The sequence below is a fragment of the Falco biarmicus genome, chromosome 5, assembly GCF_023638135.1.
Source record: "Falco biarmicus isolate bFalBia1 chromosome 5, bFalBia1.pri, whole genome shotgun sequence".
In the NCBI taxonomy this organism is placed as follows: domain Eukaryota; kingdom Metazoa; phylum Chordata; class Aves; order Falconiformes; family Falconidae; genus Falco; species Falco biarmicus.
The window spans coordinates 1,273,561-1,290,960 of NC_079292.1; the positions used below are offsets into that span (position 1 = coordinate 1,273,561).

At 41.0% G+C, this 17,400-nt stretch overlaps 1 long non-coding RNA gene across 2 annotated transcripts in view; it reads left to right on the forward strand.

The window, feature by feature from the left end:
* LOC130150427 (uncharacterized) overlaps positions 1 to 17,400 on the forward strand; it is a 65,237-nt gene that overhangs the window by 37,214 nt on the left and 10,623 nt on the right. For both annotated transcript variants that reach the window (XR_008822228.1, XR_008822227.1), the window contains exon 2: positions 16,137 to 16,223. This is a non-coding gene — a long non-coding RNA (uncharacterized LOC130150427). The remainder of the gene's footprint in view (positions 1 to 16,136; positions 16,224 to 17,400) is intronic.

Genomic DNA, 17,400 nt, shown 5'->3' on the forward strand with positions numbered 1-17,400 from the left:
ATGAGACTTGAGCCATGTATAGATGGAGCAGTGCCCAAATGTGTGCTTCCCTTCCAAGCAGCAGTGGTTACAAACGTGCCTGTTCAAAGAAAAGCATTACATACAGTTTGAAAAATTTGGTATCTTTATTGAAGGGTTGTCACAGACTCAGATGAGGAGATATCCAGGTTCCAAGTTTACACATAAGACATAGTTTCAAAGAAAATCCCAAGATAAGAAAATGAATAATGCTGTTCAAAAGCTGAATGGAGAATGAAGGACTTCTTATGACTGAAGCAACCAAGACTTAGGCACACACCACTGAGTCCCACCACTTGCACTTCCCTTAGTGCTGTTTGCTTCTCACCCAAACATCAGAAGGTGGTCCTGACTTCAGCCACATCACTGCTGCTGGCATTTTACTCAAGCACCAAAACCGCAATATGTGGGCTCCAGTTTGCTCTTTGTCCTGGGCATTAATTCCTCAACATAATTATCAGAATCTTGCTGATATCATGGATCACTGTGTGAACACTGAGATGATTCTTGACTTCTCAATCCTTTGTCGTTCAAGCTGCTTTCTGAGGAGGTGACTTCTACCACTAGTGGAATGCCTCTAAGCATGGAGTCTGCACAAAGTGTGACTTGTATCACTCAAGCATCTGTTTCAACTTTCTAGTTTCAAGTTGAGAATGATGAATATTAAGTGTCACGATCTGTAGTTACTGGGATGTTTCCAGAGTTACTTGTGTCTGCCTTTCTGGAGAGCAAATTAATACATGTCAGCTCCAAGGAGTTCCTATTAGTGACATTTTTTGTAAATGGAACCTATGGTTCTGTTTGTCCGATACGTTTTAAAATTCTTTCGGTTACCAAAGTCATGATTCATAGTCCTGATATCAGTTGCTTCTTATTTCCTGAATAGTGCTGATTTTTTTTCCAATTGCAGTAAAAAACTATAAATATCCACTGCAAGGCTACGTGGCTCAGCATCAGTCTGCTTCATTCTCTTGTTAGTGAGTAAGTTTCTAAAATAGATTAAATACCACCTGTACAGTCTAATTGAGAGAATCTAATGATATGCTTCAGGATCAGAGTTTTGCTAACATTCATGCAGACAATCAAGTCATCTAAATGCTTCCCAGTTTTCTCAGATATCCACAGTGTCTGGAGTCTATGGGTGTTGAACTTGAACATCACCACCCCTGTGATGGGATTTTCTAGGTTGGTGGAGAATGCTCCACACGTAACTCACTGGGTACTTGTCTTGCATGGGAACATCTAGCTGGATCTTTTCAGCGCAGAAACGTTGATTATTGGCACCTCAGGTTGACATCATAAATATAATGTCTTTATTTTTTTAAAAGAACCTGTTTTAAGGCAGAAAACACCATGCTGTGAATGATCCAGCCTTGCCACCAGTTTCCTCCAGTGGTTCCTGCCTCTTGATGCATCACTGCAATGGGAGCACAGCACTCACTTCTCCTATGCTGACATGCTGTTGTGTGCAGGACAAAGTGAAGACTGAAGAATGTCTATAGTCTGGTGATACTGGATCTTCTTGTTGGTTCTTGAACTTTCTAGACTGTTGAATGTGAACAGACCTGGCTTCCCATCAGGTCACTTGGCAGTTCAGTTATGGTGATATTTTTTTCCTACAAATCACTGTTGTAGCTGCTCAAGTCCATGAAACATTTCTGCTGTGTACTTTTTAAGCCCAGACTCATAATTGGGGATGTTTCTCTTCTGGGACCAGATCTTACATAGATCTTACTGGGATGCACTGTCTTCTCAGTCAATATCTGAACTTCTTGTTCTTCAGCTGTTCACACAGAAAGCCTAAAGTGCTTCTGTGACTCTTGTACATACTGTGTTGGCTCAGTCTGTCTCCTGACCTCATGCCCTTCCTCCTCTCACCCTTCTTCACTAGCCAGACTCAAGGACTCTTTAACTGTGTTGTAGTTGATCAGAGTCAGCTAATTGCATGCAAACTCCCTGGCCTCGGCACGTTTATGTGCTCATGCAGGCAAAGGGCTGTTCCCAGTGGGTGGTATGAATGAGGCCACTTTTGGCGGGAGAAGCCTGTTTAGCTGTATGAGCATGAGCTCAGGCCCAGAGAGTTGGTCCTGGCCATAAAGGCTGCCCAGGCTGTTTTTTTTCAAAGTTCAATGTTTCTTTAACCACAGATCTATATAGCAATGTCTTCTGCCTCTGAATGTAGGCAGCAATATCATCTCCTCAGGACTGCCAGGATAGTCTATGGATTTTATGGCTGTCAGACTGTTACTAATGCCAGCTGCAGAATTTTTAACCTTCAAGGTACAAATTATATCTGGAGCTGGGCCCCTGAAACTTTGTTTTTCTGCTTTTGACACCTGCCTTTTTCAGCATTTGAGGAGTGTGCAAATGGCTCTTCACTTGATGGCACTGACCTTCCAACTCAAAATTGTAGTGATTTCTTTTAGGAAACTATCCCAGGGGCCTACTTTTGTGTATTTGAGGAAGTAGCTGCACCTGGGATTGGGGCTGTTGGCATTCATCCAGTCCCATAAGGTCTGCCATCATGTGGTCAGTTGACAAATGCACACACTGGTCAAGGTCTTGCAGGTGGTCAAGGCTAGTGGAAGTGCATCAGTGAGTACTTGTGTGATTATATTAGGAGATGCACAGTACCTGCCAAGTCTTTGGTATTTGAACCATGGTTAGGCTGGTATCTGTGTCTAAGGAGAGGATCTTGTCTTTCTCTTTCTGGTAGAGAGAGGAATTCTTAAAAAGACCTTGATGTGATAAGTGCAGCTGCTATATTAATCTTTCTCAGTGGTCTTCCAAGGGTAATAGGGAGGTAGCCTTTGCAACTGATTTCTTGGTAAGAATGTCATGGGAGATAACAAATGAGATACAGTTCTTGATGATGACCCCAAAGCAGCTGAGGAGCACCTGGCTGGTAGTGTCGCCCAACCTTATGTTATATATATTTGGGAAGCCAACACTCTAATTACTCAGCCTTGCCTCACAAACACGCTTATTGCAGGCACGCACAGGTTTCCCTACTCTCCTTTACGAGTCAGTAATGGCATAGCTCAAGAGGGCAAGAGTAGCCCTCATGTCCAGCAGTATAGCATCCTGGGAGATGGTGTGTTAGTGATGAATAGCAGATGTGAGGCTCCTTGATATCCAGAAAGCTGTGGTCCTATTGTTGTTCATTCTGGGTGTATACATTAGTCTGTATATATTAGTCATTCCTGTTGGAAATAGAATGGTGATGGCTCAGGTGAGCTAGTCTGCCACAGCAGTACCATGTACCTGAATGGGCAGCTCGGGTCCTTAACCTGGAGTAAACTTACAATCTGTGGAGCAATTCTTGTGATCCCATACGCAGGAAAAATCCAGGCCCACAAACTGGGGAGAGAAGATGTCAGAGGCTCTCTGACAGGAGTACAAGGAGCAGATGCAGTGGATGTAGAGCTATCAAGACAAGTCTGTGCAGATGTCATTGCACAGAGTGCTGCACAAAGGTAAGAACCATCCCTAAGGCATCTGTTTCTGTGATAGGAGCAGGCAAATGGTGCACACGTGCGTGTGTTGTACTAAGGAAGTGTGCAGGTGAGAAGGTGACACCTAAGGTTGCAGAAAGGATACTAAGCGCTGCAAGTGCAGCGTGGACATGATAGAATAGATGTGGTTTGTATTGTGCTGTTTGGGCTGCAAGAAAGACACTGGTCCCCAGGGGAGATGATTGTGGCTGTGTAGATGTAACCTAAGGTAACTGGAAACCAGTTTTTGGTACCTAACCACATACAGCTTAAATATATACATCTAAAGTGTTAAAAACATTATTAAAAGCCATGTGTGAAGAATGTCTATTTTAGATCAGGTTTCTACAAAGTGTTGCCTTTTACCTCTGGTCAGCGTAGTGTTCTTCCAAACCAAAAAAACTTTGTATATAATATGCATACATCATTATATATCCACTCAGCCATGTGTTATGAGCCTGGGAGGCCAACTCACCTGTAGCCATCACCATTCTTCTTCTGATGGGAATACATAATGTATGTGTGTAGGATGAACAGTGTGAACAAATATATAAATAGATAAATATAAAAAATATGTACAGAGACAGAAACCACACTAACAAGAAACACTGATGAAATTTGTTCGGTAGGAGATCTTTTTTATCTCTAATAATCTATTTACGTCATACTTTTTACGTAAAATCTACGTTAACAAACCCAGTAAACTGGGCCTACTTTAATGGCTATTAGGTGGTAATTAGTCTCTTTTGGGGAACAATTAGAGCTCCTCCTAGTGTCTTTGGAGTAATACCATAGAGGAGCTGTAGCAATTACACTCAAAATATCTCGCAATTTTCACAGAAATAAAAAGTAATTAACAGCTTGCCTTAGTGTTCTCATTATCTAAGTTCAGAACTGTTTCAGGGCTAGGATTTTAATTGGAAAATGATTGGAAAGCTTTCCCTTTAGAACTATTCCTTTTTTATTTGTATCTCTCTCTCTTATATAAACAGATTTTAGAGTACTTGTTTGTGATCCCACTGCTGGGAAAAACAATTACGTCTTTGCTTTATTAAAGCCAGAGAGAGACAACTAGGAGAGCTGCAAAAACCTGTACCTTTTCATGATGAGACTGTTTAAAATTATCCATCAGCATTTATAATTATTTTCTGTTTATCTTATATATTCAAAGCAAGTGTATACTATAGAGGATACTAGTCAGTTAATTGTAGTTAGAACCTAAGCTTTGTATTCCATTAAATCAAAATTCTCCTAGCCTACTTTATTTTGTACTAGTTATTTTTCTAACTCTGAACTCTAAAGCAAAATTTTACTATACTGAAGACTTACAAATGCTAAGTAGTACTTTTGTAATAGCATAACATTAATATTTACCATAATCTTTATAAATGTAAGTATACTAAAATTTTACATGATGTAGTTGAAGCATGATTCCAAGTTCAGTTTGGGAAGTTTCACTTCTTCCTTGTGAAACTAGGGGACAGGCTGATACTGACTTTGCCCATTTAAAAGCCACACCGCTGCCAAGAGGCAGCAGCAATTGCTTTTGGTCTGATGCAAAATCATGTTTTGGTGAGGTAACATTGTGAGCTTAAAGCTAGTGAAATTCTTGATGTTTGTCAGCTGAACAGTTCTTGAGCTTAATAAAAAAAACCCCAGCATTGCGCTGGGTACTTTGGCTGACAATGTGCTAGAACTATCCAGCTTTGGGAAACTGGGGTGTTTTGGCAATTGAAATCAATAGAAAGAAGAAAAAACTTGGAAAATGTTTATTTTCTTGGAAGAGTTGACTATGGTTTTATGTCCTTGTAGGTGCAAATTGAGAATGTCTAGATAGTTAAATTTATTGCTTAAAAATTTTCACTGTGAATTCATCATCTTGAGCCACACTTTTCTACTGTCCCATGTTTTTGTGAGAGCAGTTGTAAAAAACACACAATATTTTAATCCTTGAGATAACAGAGGATCCAGGGCTCTTGAGAAGCCAGTGGATTCATTCAGACAACAGCAGATCACAGGAATGAGTGAAGTACCAGCTGTCAAGATGCAGCATCTGACTTTCATATTTCAGCATGTTATAAAATTGGTCTCACAGACCATTTTTGGGTGGTTTCTGCATTGCAAGGACTGTGCTTATGGCACTGAAGCAGGCAACCTGTTTTCAGAGCCCATTACCTTTCTTGCTGCTGAAGAAGCACTGCACCTACCTAGAAGCATTTTAGGTTGCTATAATAAAATGCTGCTTACCTAGGAAGATAAAGAATGGGAATTTAAGCTTTAACCTTTGAATGATATCTCCCTTTCACCCCTTGAGAGTCACTGAATCCCCCCTAGCCTTTGAAAGGAGCCCAAAGTTGACCAGGATTACACAATCCTGGAACTGAACTCGGTGAGAAGAGGAAGCATCTACTTTGCAAGTTACTTCAGGGATGGCATATTAAAAGTGTTTGTCTCTGAGATGTGTCTGTCTGATGGTAGTGTTCAGGGCTATGTATGCCAAAGTAGGATTCCTTTACTTGCCAAACTAATCTGCAATGAAAGAGCAGATTTATCGTAGATAAGAGTGGACTGTCTGATAGGCAAGAGGTTTTGTTTCTTAAGCTGATTTCACCAGGACAGTGAAGGAAACTTAATAATAAGAAAATATTCCTCTAAATATTATGATTTACAGTATTTTCAGATCTCCTGTACTTTTTTCTGAGGAAGAGTAAAAGATTTTCTGTTGGAAAAGTAGTTCTTTCTTTTGGAAAGTAGTTCTGGTTTTTTTCATCATTTTTTTTTAAAAAAAAGAAAAATGAAAGCAGAAGTCCTCCTCAGTTGTGGCAAAGTCATTTGTTGCAAGAGCTGACCTATGAATTATACTGCAGAATGGGTTGAACTCTACTGAATTCATATAGCTGGGGACTCCAACCCAGACATGCTTTCAATTGCAAGTGGAGTGTCTTGGTGTTGGGAGGGTTAAAATAACACTAATTCTGCAGCCTGTCTATACTGGGCATTGCAGAACATACTGTCAGCTTCTCCTCTACTGTCCCATTAATGGAAGGTGGCTCTCTGTTTGTAAGAGAAGCTCTTAATCTCAAATCAGAAGTAGACAGGTCAAGTCCTGGTACACATCTACACAATTTGCACCAACACAAAACTAAGAATTCCAGGTGATAGTTTTTAATCTATGGTTCCTTAAATTAATTTGTCCTTTTCCAGTTGTGAAATTACCTACCGGCCAAGCCTTATTTGTCCTGTTATAGTTAAAAAACAGGTTTTAATGTGATGTAGAGCACAAAATGTACTACCTTAGCAATGAGCTGATGAAAGCATCTTTATCATTACCAATTCCGATATTTGCATAGAAGTTATCATTCAGTTTGGGTGAGTGAACTGAAACATTTCTGAACTTGACATGGACATAATTCTTGTAAGTTGTCATTTGGCTTGCATCAACAATCACAGTTGAAATTGGAACCATGTATCTCAGACATTGAATTTCTGTATCTGTTGAATCTAAAGCTGCTACTATTCTGAATATTTTTACAGCCTTTCTGTTTGAATTGTGGTTGAATGCTGACCGTTGTAAAAGCAACCACTTCCAAGTAGATATAAATCCAATATTCCTAAATTAGGATATCTGCTTGGCATGCCCCTATTCACATTTGTTCAGGACTTTTTCTGTCTCCTTAACGGTTCAAACTTTCTGACTATTGCCACTTGAGATGTTTCTGGTGAATCTGTTTTCAGGTGTGACTTTTGATTGAGTGAATGGAAATAAATTAAAAGATCAACCTTCTGCCGTGAAACACTCCAGTACTTGTGGACACGTTACATAAGTCATGTTGAGAATGATGGGTTAAGTATTAAAAGGAAAGCTACACTTTTCTGTTTGAGGTGTTTTGCTGTCAGCTTAAGGTCTGGTTCAGGCATATTCAAAGTACTGTGTAAATATAAAATGATCCGATTAATAGAAGGTTAGTACCAAGAAACCTTGTGGAATGTGAAGCACTTAGTGGGTTGGCCTCATGCTAGCAAACAAAACATATTTGGAAAGCACATGGAGCTCCATATTAAGGTGAACCAGACTGTCACACCAAGCATTGCTCTGTCAGGACTTGGATCCACCTTTTGTTTCACGTACTATGAAATTTTCCTCATGTTCTGTTCAGACAAATCAAATGTAGAGTTTTCCTTCTGACACCGAGTTTAAAGGAGAAAACCGTACTTCTTTAGTAGATACCATGTTTAACCTCCATAGTTCCAAGTAGGTCTGATAGCAACTAAGCACACTTTCTTCCAGGACTGATTAACAGTCACTTCAAAGCTGGGTTTGCAGATGTGGCCACCATAGTAACAATAGAAAACAACTTCTTCAGTAATAACTAATAATATAGGTAATTTGGGTGAACTTCCTGGGCAGTTTGAAATAAATGGTAAGATTGGATTAAGGATCTGGGTTCTGTTTCCTTACATTTTGAAAGATTAACTTTCCTTTGTCTCTATTAACTTTTATGTCATGTGTGGTTTATGATATTTATAAAAATTAGTGTTTGATAAACGTTACCAGGGAGTGCAATGCAAATTCAGTTCAACATAAAATATATTTATAATATATTAAAACGTTTATAAACATATTTCTGTGACCTTAAATTCAGTTAAAAAGTGAGACAAGCCTCTGAGCACAAACGAGATTCATTAGAGCATGAGCTGTCCTTATAAACTTGCAAATATGGTTGCATTAGGCTAGGCTAACCACTGCTGAGGCAAATGAGCACCAGACTTGGAATACTAAAAGTAGCTTCTGGCCGTAGCCAGCACTTCAGCCAGGGAGCAATGTAGTGGGAAGAGGGCTGTGAAAAAGCATCATGACAGGATCAGATGGAAAGGAAAAAGTGAAGTGGCTTCTGTAGTGGTAGACACAACTTAGTTATTTGGGGTTGACAGGCCTGGGACCTATTGCTAAGAAGGCTGAAAAAGGAGAAACAACTACTAAAAATAGGAATAAGAGAAAGAATTTAAAAATAAATAAACGCAAAACAATCGCTGCTGGATGATGGACTTGTGGAAGAACAATTGCATGGCATAGAACTAAGAATGTAAGGTTCACCTTATGGTTTAATTCTGAGCTGAAAGCCCAGAAGGAGTAAACTTGGTGGAAGATCATGTCAGCCACTTGCTTATACTTAAACAAAAGAGGTCAAAGAGAAACTGATGCAGCGAGCTGAGGTGGGGCGAGGGCAGTGCCAGGGAGTGTATTTCAGCTGATTCTGCTACAGTATGTTTTACAGCGGGATTAACATCTTTTTCATCACTGATTTGTCTTGAGCAGAGTAGGCAACCCTGGATGTCATCTTAGTCTGTTTTACTTGTTTTATAGATTAATTTTCTTGATGTAACAATTCTTAAAACTGTGGAGTTTAAGAAAGCCACAAGCAACTATTTGAGGATTTGCTATCTGCCCTATTACAGTATTTTGTCAGGTACTGAAAAAACCAAAAGGTAGTGTTTTGTGAAACAACCCTGAATACAAATGCTGTTGTGTACATACTGTATACATCACTGGCCCCTGGCTGGTTAGCAAGGTTAGTGTTGTAAGCATTGTAGTAGTGTTGGCATTATATTTGGGAAGACCTAAGACTACCGGAAGAGCCAAAGTGCACAGGGAAAAGCTGTATTTCTGTGTTATTTTTTTATATAGTTTTTTTGTTATCTTTATTTGAACTAAGTAAGAGAAAATTGAAATTGGGCCCAATTTTCTGACTATACCACTAAGCAGCATGCTTTATTCTGTTTCAAAGTATGAAGACTTTGAGACTCGTGTTTTAGTGACCTCCCCAGCCTCCAGCACGCTGCACAAGTCAAATACGTAATTCTCCCCCTAATCCTGCTCTTTGCTGAGCTTGTGCCCCAGTCATTTTTGTGGTTTTCTTCGTAGAATCCCTGAAGTTGGCTGTTAGGGGCTTATTCCTCTTCAAGTTATGAACATCTCTGTACCTTGCTCAAGGTCTGCACCAGCAAAGGCTCTGCCTGTTTATTGGATGCTGTGTAGGAAGATGCTGTTGAAGACTGATGGAAATCTCATGGACATGTCATTAGGTTTCCAAGAATGCAAGAAATGTCCTATGAGGCCAGACCAGTCCCTGATGTTGGCAATCAAAAATGCTCTTCAGGAAGAACACAGAAATCTAGTTGCTTTCTGTGTCCATTCTACTTGTACTCCTCTAATATCCCCATTCATGGTGCAAGAGGTATTAGGGGGGAAAGTCCTGGTCTGTTCCTTCAGTATCTGTTTATGGACCTGTTGCTCATGAACCTGCTTGAACCTTTTGCTTCTGCAGGTCCCTGTGGCAACAGATTCCACAGGTTCACTACAACCCATGTAAAAAAGCAGTTTATATATTTTAGACTCATACCCTGCTATTTTCAATGAGTGATCTATAGTTCTGGTATTTGAAAGGTTTGGTGGATAAGTTGTGCATTTTACTTTTACTATGCTTTGTGATTTTGTAAGCTTTGTTTGTATGCCCCCTCAGCATTTTTAGTTCTCCTTGCAAGGCATCATTCTAGTTGCCCTTCTGTGTTCCTTCCCTGTCTCCACTATTTCCTTCCTGAGATGGGGAGAGTGAGGCTGAGGTGAGAGCTCAGCAAGGTTTTGCACAGAGGCAGAACAGTGCCCTGTGTCTTGCTTTACTGCCCTTCTGGGTACGGGAGACAAACTGCAGCATTGGTGTGCAAACGCCTGTCCCAGCCATTTTCCTTTTGCATCTTCCTGATCGTGAGGCCATGTCTAGATGGCACTCCCTGGAAGCACAATAAGCACAGGCTCCTGAAATGCCCAGGGGGTGATTCTGACCCTGGTGTGTGAATTTTCCTTTTGGAGAAAGCTGCTAATCGGGTTTATTCCTGCCAGCTGGAGGCTGACCACCCTTCCCCATGGGATGGTTAGTGACCAGGACGATCCCCCATTGGTTATGGTTAGTACAGTCACACGGATGTGGGGAAAGACTCCTCAGAAACCTGTTTGTGGTGGCTGTTGCCTGGTGGCTGCTCACACTGCTGGGTAAGGAGGGAAATTTCTCATTTCTGGCAATGAAGATCTGACTGCACATCAACTCCCACCATTTATTTTGATTTCGACATTTTCTTTCATGAAGTGTTTAATTCCTTTGCATCACAGGCTGTTTTCCACATTACCAATTCACTTTAATACCAATTTCTTTTGAAACTGTCAGATTTTGAGAAGTAACTAGTAAGACTGTAATAGTATATGTGAGCAGAAACTGAAACCTAACGATACTCAGTCATTTCTGCAAGATTTTGATTAACATTTATCTACAAATAGCTATGGGTATTTTATTTAGAAAAGCATCTTATTCCCAGAGCCACAGTACTGCAAAGCTAGAACATGCTTCTTAGTGGGGCTCATAAGGCATCCCTGAGTCTCCTCGTCCCAAATGGTTCTCTGTGTTCTTTCTCTCCCACTCCCTGCCATGATCCAATTCTGTTCATGTTAAAGGCATGGAGGCAGGTGCTGAGAATGGTCCTTTCCAAATCGGGAAACAGGCTGAGGTATCAGCTGTGGAAAGGCCTGTGCTGCTTTTTAGTTAGTAGTTATTTGAAAAGTTATTGTTTCATTGTGGGCATAGCTGTTGTGAAATTTCAACCTATGCAAATGTAATAGAAGAAGAAGGTATGAATGCATCTTAAAATGCACTGTTTTGTTTCCAGTTTCTTTTGAGGATAAACACTCAGAAACCATGCCTGTACTGGGCCCCATGTGGTACCTCTGTGACTTCGATACCTGCCTCTTCTTGAATATCAAGCTCCCAAGAATGTTTCCTGGGCCCCTCTTTGCCATCTTTAACAGGAATGTACTAAAATATCGGCTGCTACCAGATGCTGAGTTTTGCCGCATTTTGTTCCTACCTAAGAGGCATTCATCGTGCTGGTGCCAAAGAAGCTGCTGGCTCTATGGGATTTTGGAAAGTCAGCTCCAAGTTAACTTGTGAATTCTTTGGTCTTCAGTTCCTTGGAGAAATAAAAAGCTGACACCTCTTTCTCTGAGCTTCTGTTGCACAGTCAAGCCAAAGGTCAGGTTGTGGTACTTGTGTGATACTGAAGTAGAGCTCTTGCAGGTACTGGTTAGCTAAAAGAGGGCTATCAGCCACTAGGGACTGCACAAATGAGCATGGACTAAATCTGCAGCAACTGACAGTATAACAATAAAACAGCAAAAATTGAAGGCAAGTAAGTGTCCTGGTCTCCAGCACCTGCATCCTTGCAGAACAGGTACTTCCACTTCATCCCTATGCCTAATGATCAGCTTAGACTACACCACTTCTTTGAAACTGCAGAGTATTTTCTCCCAGTGGCTTCATGGACTTCAGGCACATTTGCACACCTTGCAGAGAAGCAGAAGTTTGTCTGTGGCTGGTCAGAGTACAGCCCCCTGTTACCAACAGCTTTAATGGTCCTGCCTGGGTTTAATGATCCTGGAAGGGGTTCCAGTTTTGGTCTCCAGCTTGGCTGTTCCTCCAGAAGTGCACAGTGATGACTATGCTTACAGGGGTAGGAACACCTGAATACAGCATGTATTGGAGAGGTGAGAAGGCTTTCTCTGTTGCCTTCCATGTGGTGGTAGAGAAAGATGTCCCTTGAGGAAGAAAAGTCGGTTATTCTTACCCACATACGTGTGTACACCTGGATGGGGTGATTTCCATCCATAAGGTAGTTCCTTTATGGAGCATGTATGCTGGGGTGTACTGGGAGGATAGCACTTATGTTAGCATTCTTCAGATCACTTACCCTTGTTTGCACAGACATTTCCAACCCCATATCAAACCCAGCCTTTGCTTTCATAGTGTCCCTTCCACAGAAATGCTCATATTATACAGGAAATGGCAAAAGACCAGGCAGTACTGGGTCTTGGAAGATGTACTGCAAAGAAGCATGCAGGAGCACCCATCGGGAGACCCAGGCCCTGGCATGAAGGTGCCTGGCTGGTGTACTGCATGTGTCACCAAAAATGCCTCCGTGGGACATTTGCCTGTAGATCAACCACTGGCTCCTGTAAGATCTTCATGGGATCTCCCTCTCTCACTAGCAGCCCTCCTGGGTTCCCAGGAGGCTGGGACATAAGACACTTGCACCTTATCGCCTCTATTTCTCAGGGCTTCCAGTATTCAAGAGATGAGGCAATTGGAAGGCAATATACTATCCTGGAGTGAAATGGGTAATACATATCTTGTGTGGCACACTTAAAAGCAAGCAATCTTTGCAAGGTTTTCTTATTGGTATTTTCTCCCTTGAAGAAAAATATTACATTGAAAATGGGAGAAGAAACATGGCTTTTTTTCTGTACCTGATCTTTCTCTTCATGTAGGTCATTATTCACAAACTGCAGATATGTTACTTGGGAGCCTGTTTTTCTTCCTGAGGCATTTTTGTAGCTATGTGATGTGAGCAGTGTTTGTGTCTGTCAGCCCCATGCAGAAGGTGGAAACATCTACAAAGGCACAAGGAAGCATCTGGATGCATGGTAGGTGTTGGGTCTACGCCTGAGGCTGACAAGGACTAACTGCCACTAAAAGCTGCCTCAAAGAAGTTGAGTAATGTTAAGAAACATGTCAACCGTAAATTCAGCAAAGTGCTAGCTCTGAATAGCTGGAAAGAATGCAAACCAGGCAGAGGGTGTTACTCTGAAATCACCTTTTCTGAGATGTTTGATAAACCACCCTTGAAAGTAGTGAGTTAGAAATTACCTGGTATAAAAGAGATTGAAGAACAACAGGTCATCCTACAAGAGTCCGATGATTTGAAATAGATTCTTCGACTTGTCTGCAAGAGCCAGATCTCTCTGTCTTCTGAGCACATGGTAAAGCCTCCTTTAGGAAGTTAGAAAGAGGATTTATGTACCGTGAAGGTGCTTTTGTTTGTACTCTGTGGGTAGAGTTCTCTGGTGTCTGAATGTTTGTTACCAGGGAGTCTTTGCTAAAGTGCTGGCTGGACAGAAGGATAATCCTAGTGACTTTAGTGTAAATGTAATGCTTTAAATCTTCAAACACTAGATGTTTTAAACCATTTATTAAGGAAGGTGGAGGAAGGGGAGTGAAGGTGGCAAGACTGCAAATCAGCAACAGATTTAAGTTCTAAGGGCTGTTGCTGCCTTTTCTTTAAGAAGCCCTCATAACTCTTCAGTTTATAAAAGGGTTTTCATGTCCAGCAGGGGAAATGCGCTGGGCTCCAGGAGTCTTTTCTGTGTCATGCAGAATTCTGATCAGCATTTGAGGAACTATAAGATTTTAACTGCTATTTCCATGCTCTCTCTTTCAGTCCTCATAATAATTTTAGCAACTGCACAGGAACGCTCCATTTCACACAGGCGCTCAGCATCCCTTGTTCCCAGCTTACCAGCCACAGCAGCTGTATTGAATGAGGTCAAGGAAAACAATACTGTGTGGAAGAGGTCTTCTTTAAGGCAAAAGTTATAGATTATAGGTGTAGCATGGTTTTTTTACCCTCAAAGCCAAGCCAAACCTAGAAATAGGTCATAAGTCTGTTGTCTGCCTGCCCTTGGGCATTATTTTGAGCTGTCTTACTTCTAGCTCCTGGAAGCAGTCGGAGCTCCATGCTGAGCTGCTGTGCTCAGCCAGCATGCTAGTTTTGAAGGCAGTCAGTTGTGATGGTAGAGGTTCAAGGCTTCAAATCTTAGTGCTGATTCCTGGTAACAAAAATGTTGCCTCTGAACTTAGTTGGTTCTTTTTTACTCTTTTCCTTAAAAATAACTGTTTTAAATGGTGAAGTGAGGCACACGAGAAAGATTTACAGTCAGGTATCTCCCATTGGGCATGATGGTGCAACATTCAATGTCGTGAGCACACTCTTTTTTTTCAATAGGACATTCAAACTGCTGGGTAGATGCTCAAGAATAGTCATGTAGGGCTGGGTGATCCTCATGGTTTTTCTACTTTACTTCACAGTTAAATAATGTTCTTTTAAAAGTTTGTTATAGGCACATACCTATCCACAACTTCTTGGCTATACTGACTTTCAACATGTTTTCAGTGCCTTAATTCCTATATGTCATCTTCAGCTAGAGGTGTAAATACTGGAGAAACATCTATACGTGAAGAAATGTGTCCACGTGTACTGATTGAAAGCTGCGTCATTGCCCATGATTAAAGCCAGAAAAAAATAAGAAGCTGTAAAATAAATCTGAATATGAAATTTAAGGAGTACGATCCCCTCAGCTTTGAAGGTGATTGATTGATGTTGTATAAATGCTTACATGTGGGAATGAGAAGTGACAAACGTCTCAATGTTTTAGACAAAAGCATAATAGCTTGCAGGTGAGGTTTCCAGCTGGAAGCTGCAATCTGGTAGAAGGGGATTTCCACATATGAGGTAAATTTGCTGGCATGCCTGCACTGTCTAGGGACTTTGAGTTCAGGCAGCTTTCTAAAAAATTATTTTATTCCATCCTTTGTAGAAGTCCTTTGATTGCTCTGTGCAAGGAAGCCTGGAAGAGCAGAGTTGTCTCTTCTGGCATTTGGCTGTGAGTTCTGTAACTAAGAATGCTTGGTTTACCCACCACACCTGTACGTGGCTTGCATAACCGTCCATGACTTGAAAGTCTCAGGCCATTGTATTCCAAATTCCTTATATGTAAATAACATTTCAGAATTCCATGGCATTTCTTTTAGCTAATTATGTCACCTGACACTTCCCATTCTTCATATATTGCAATTTTAAATATGCTTTTAATGCTTTATCATTCTATAGTATTCTATAAATTCCAGAAGCCAGCATATGCTAGGTTAGTTTTCTTTTTAAAGTCAAAATCTCCATAAGGCATGGACAGATGTTGATCTCAAAATAGCAGCTGTAGCGCCACATTCTTCTATTGAACCAAGAAGCAAATTGTTGAGGATTAGTAGTACTTCAGTGTCAACATTATTAGACATAAAGAGTGTTACCTTTTACAGTCAAAACTTCATAACCACTTTTCTTTGAATTGGTGTTTTCCAAGCCTTGGATGCAATGGATGACAGCACGCAGGATCTATAGCCATTTCCACATTCAAAACCTCTTATGAAACAGTTTCTAGAACTTAGCTGATAAAACTGCTGACACACTTCCGTGTTTGTTTTAGTAGCCTGGGATGCTGGAGGATAATTAGATTTATATTTGGCCTGCAGCATTTTGTTCAGGCAAAGCTGATCCCAAAAGACTGACTTACATTGAGACATTGTCTTGTTTAACACCAAAGTAGTGGTACATTTAAAACCACTGGTCAAGTGAATTTCATTGATAGGTTTTTTGACCAATAGATAGGTTCAGACACCAGATCATAACAGCAAGAATGCATTCAGGTCACCCTAGAAAACTTTCGTCATCTGACTTCAGTTAGGGAAAGCTGAAATTGTCCTAGCACATGTTGGAACTAAAGGAATATGCCTTTGAATTACAAAAACTGTCTCTGCTTTACTTGCCACTTTCTCCTCTCTCAGTCCTGGCACTTTGAGTCCCGTCTGGGATGCTTGAGTAGTTCTTTTTCCAGCTAGGTTTGGTGATATATGACAAGTGGGGCATAAAACATGCCAGTTACACATCTCATTTTGTACTTTTTATTGTCAGGCCCTTGAGCACACTCCCACATCCCGAGCTGTCTGCCTGTGCTAAAGATCGGTGCTGACATGGTACTTCTGCATAACCTTGGTTCAGGTTAGTTGTGTTTAGGTGTGTTGTGTGGGAAAGCTGTGCGAAACAGCTCCTTCACTCTGGAGCTGCATTTCAGCTCAGACCCCTGCCCTTGTTTGTGCCTGAGCTCTGTTGCAGCCATGTCCATTTACCCTGACCATCTGCACCTGACCTCTTGGCATAACCTTGGGTCTGCATTATTATGAACATTTCTGGGCATCAGCAACTCTTGGCTGCTCTGGATACTGCCTCACTGATCCTGATCCTGACTCTAATCTGCTGACTCGATTTTCCTACTTAAGCTTGGACCTGCCTTATTGCCATGGACTTGCCTAGTGGATGTGCAGAAACTATGGACCCTTGGCTGACCGTAGTTACTGTCACTCAACCTGCTTTACTCATCTTGCTCAAGTACTGTGGGACGGCACCCTTGGCAATAATGTTACTGCCTCTGCCTGCCTTGCTGTCCTTCTCTGGTCCCATCTCCCCCTCCCTAAGTACTTGTTGCTGTAGTTTTGCTCCTAGTGTAAGAGTAATGCCTTCATTTCTAATATTCTTTGGTGAATGCCTACTTTCTTGTAATGCAATATATTTTTTGGCACATTATTGTATCCAAGTGTATTTCTGAACATTTACAAGCTTCGCTGAAAAGTCCAGAGATATTTCTGGCTGGATAGCATGTATGAGCAAATCTGAACCTTTAAATATTTATACATATAAGTAGAATCCCTTGAAGCCACAGTGACTTCGTGGTTGAATTTTTTTAGCTTCGTTCCCCAAGATAAAATCATGTTGCAGAACACATCTGCTGTGGCAGTTTGCTGTTGCAAGACCACTGCTTACAACAGATGTAGACCATGCTACTATGCCACTGTTTTACTGCATTTCATCAAGCATGGACATTTTGGGGACACAACAATACTCACGTCTCAATAAAAAGGAATTAATAAGTTATTCTCCTGGCACAGGAAATTTTGAGGACCAACTGTTACCATCTTGAGGCATGGCTTACTAGTAGAGGATAGCTTATATCGCGTATATGAAGTTGCAGCGTGTTGAGTGGCTTACACCAAGTGCAAGAAAATGCAAGGCCATAAGGCAAACAACGATGCAGATGCACTACTAAATATTCAGGGATTCAGTGGTACCTGGGCTACCTGTTGAACGTGGCTGCATTAGTGTGATGTTCAGCACTAAATTA